Here is a 3,425-nt window from a genome sequence, read left to right as displayed (position 1 = left end):
TTGCCAGCCCAGAATCTTGAATTTATAAACAGGGCCTCAAACTTTGGCACTCATTGAGACCAAATTCACAGGAGGATGGTCCATAAGGCAAAGTATCTGTTTGTTCATTTAGAGTAATCCTAGGCAGGAGATCTAGTATACATTTCTAGCACTCATTTCTACTAACCTGAATGACATTCAATGACAGAGAAATTTCCCTACTGTTTAAAATTTAAATGGGAAAGCAAAATGTGCAACATGCTATAACCAGAAGATACTTAAATGTAAATGCCATGGAAATTCAAATTCAGACAGTGGTTTATATAGAATGGGATTAGAATGGATTATTTGTAAGAGATGTATTTTATTTAAGAAAACCTGGTGGTATTATGGTTAAAGCACTAAGTTGCTAAGTTAAAGTTGGCATTTGGAACTGACCAGCTGCTCCACAGGAGAAAGATGAGGCAGTCTGCTTCTTTAAAGATTTACAAACTTGAAAACTCTATGGGGCAATGCTACTCTGTCCTACAGAGTCACTATAAATCAGAATGAACTCCACGGCAGTGGGTGTGGTTTGGGCTTTGCTTCCGTGAAGATTGACAGCCTTGGAGACCCTGTGGGGCAGTTGTACTCGGTCCTCTAGGGGCGCTGTGCATCAGAATGAACTCCACGGCAGTGAGTTCTGGTTTGATTGTCCAATTCATATGTTTGATTTTTATCAGTTTAAAATATAGAAAGCATGCCATGCATATCTTCAATGAGAATAAAATGCTGATACAGAAACAAATAAATCACTTGTATTTTTTCATACACAGATAATTGCAATTGCTATTTTGATTTAAATCTTTAATACACATGCATACATATACTACCTACACAGCATACGTGTATTTGTATATATATTCATATACATATTTATGTTTTACAAAAATGGAATTATATTATAGCTATTTGCCTGTAAGCTGCTTTTATACTTCATCATGTTGTCCAAACAAAATAATTTTTTGTTGCTGTTAGTTGCCATGGATTTGGCTTTGACTCATAGTGATTTCTTTTGTACCCTCCTCACAGCTGTTGGTATGTTTCAACTCATTGTTGCAGCGATCACATCAATTCATCTCAAAATTTTCTATCATTTGTGCTGACCCTCTGCTTTACCAAGCATTAAGTCCTTTTCTAGTGCTTGATCTTTCATGATGACATATGCAAAGTAAGTAAGAAGATGTCTCACTGTCCTCGCTACTGAAAAGTGTTCTGGCTATATGTTCTCCAAAATTGATTACTTTGTTCTCCTGAAAGCGTATGGTATATTGAGTATTCTACACCACCACCACATTTTCTTCTCTGATCTTCCTTTTTCATTGTCCAGACTTCAAATGCATAGGAGATGATTTGAAAAGACCAAAGAGATATCTTTGCTTTTTAACATTTTAAAGGGTTTTTTTGCACGTATAAATATATAAAAATAAACTTTGTCAAATCTTTATATATATTCGTGGGTATAGTCCCATTCACCTTCCCACCCCTATTCAGCTCAAGCATTTATATAGTCATTTGGAGATTTTTGTTATTGCTTTCATTGCTGGATTGTGTATGTAACAGTTTTTACCTTTGTTGCCTTTAACTCTTGTACTTTTCTCGGTATCTTCACCACCTTATTGTACTTCGTCTTTCCTTTCACACAAGTTAGTACATGTCTGACCTCTAGTTAGTTAGATTTACCCTTCCTTTCCCTCCAACCCCTGATAACCTTCAAAGAATGATTCTTTCTGTGTGTAAACCTTTTCTTGCACTGAAGGGTGCAGCTTTAACTTCTTCCTTTAGTACAAGCAGTTCTTGATGATATACTAAGTTCTAAAATGATTGAACATTGACCAATTCTTTTGAGAAAGTGACTGTGTATTCTTTTCACTCTATTTTGATGCTTCTTGTGTTATTCAATTTTTGCCCATAGAATCCATAGACCATCACAACTTAAGGCTTGAATTTTTTCCTCACTTCTTTCAGCTTCATAAATGCCAATTATGTTCTTCCCTTTTGGTTTCTAACTCCAGATATCTGCACATTGCACTGCAATATTTTACCTTGTCTTTTTAAGCTCTCTTTTGGAATCTTCTATTTAACCCCTTTATTTCATCATTTATTCAATTTGCTTTAGCTACTTTATGCATAAAAGTCTTTTACTACATCCATTTTCACTTTCATCTTATGAACATTTGATGGTCTGTTCCACAGTCAGTCCTTGGCTTTGTTTTGACTGATTATATTGGCTTCTTCATTTTTCTCTTTCCACAGATATGGGCGATTTGATCACTGCATAATCTTTCTAGCAAAGTCCATGTATATACTCATAATCTTGTTGAAAAAAAAAGTATTTCCAGTGAATAAGTCTTTGATCTTATAGAATTCTATTATGTGATTTCCAGCATCATTCCTATCATCAAATCCATCCTTTCCAACTACTGTTTCTTCATTTCCAAATTTATCTGATCATCAGTAGGTATCAATGCATGTCATTTGTTTAACCAGTTTCAGACTGAAGCCTTTTGTAAAAATCTTCAATTTCTTCATCTTTTGCAGTTGTGATTGGTATGAAAATTAAAAAAAAAAATAGCTTTATTAAATGGTATTCCTTGTTGGTGTATGGACATTACCTATTAATGACAGCATTGTTCTTCAGGATAGGTCTTTTGACAATGAATATAATGCCATTCCTCATTAATGTATTATTCATGGTATAATAGGTTGTATGATTGTCAGACTCAATACAGCTGATACTAGTCCATTTCAGCTCACTAAAGCCTAATATTCCACTTCATTTTTGATGATTTCCAATTTACTTTAAATCATACTTTTTACATTCCATGTTCCAATTACTAATGGATGTTTGAAACTGTTGCTTCTCATTTTGAGTTGTGCCACTTCAGTAAATGAAGGGTCCACAGCCTTAATCAGTATCATTAACATCAGCTCCACTTTGAGGGGGATAGCTTTTTGCCAGTCTATTTTGAGTGCTTTCCAATGAGGATCCTTTTCTAGCACTATATCTGATAACACTCTTTTGTTATCCACAAGGTTTTCATTGACTAAATTTCAGAAGTAGATCTGTTATGCTTTTCCTTCTTGTCTGTCTTTATCTGGAAGCTTTGCTGAGATCTTTCCACCAGGTATTTGAGATAATAGTAGCATAGCTTTCAGCACCAGAGCAACACATAAGACACCACAATATGACAAACTGACATAGAGGTGGCAGCAACAAGTGTTTTGGAGGAGAAATGGTTACACATTAAGCTACTAACAAAAAGGTTGGTGGTTCAAACCCACAAGCTGCTCCTCAAGAGAATAGAACGAGAGTTCCGGCAAGATGGCGGACTAGGCAGAAGGATTGCAAAGACCCTCTTCAACAAAGAAAAGGGAAACCAAGACACAGAAGATAATCTTGGACC

The 3,425-nt window shown here is 35.3% G+C and overlaps 1 protein-coding gene across 1 annotated transcript in view; it reads right to left on the bottom strand.

Annotated features, from left to right (window-relative positions):
* Positions 1-3,425, bottom strand: part of LOC103201354 (caspase-1-like) — a 142,492-nt gene that overhangs the window by 117,792 nt on the left and 21,275 nt on the right. The window lies entirely within an intron of this gene.

This window comes from Orycteropus afer, unplaced genomic scaffold (assembly GCF_000298275.1).
Source record: "Orycteropus afer afer isolate SDZICR_OR568_19922 unplaced genomic scaffold, OryAfe1.0 scaffold00147, whole genome shotgun sequence".
NCBI lineage: Eukaryota > Metazoa > Chordata > Mammalia > Tubulidentata > Orycteropodidae > Orycteropus > Orycteropus afer.
This window is presented reverse-complemented; position numbering and strand designations above follow the sequence as displayed.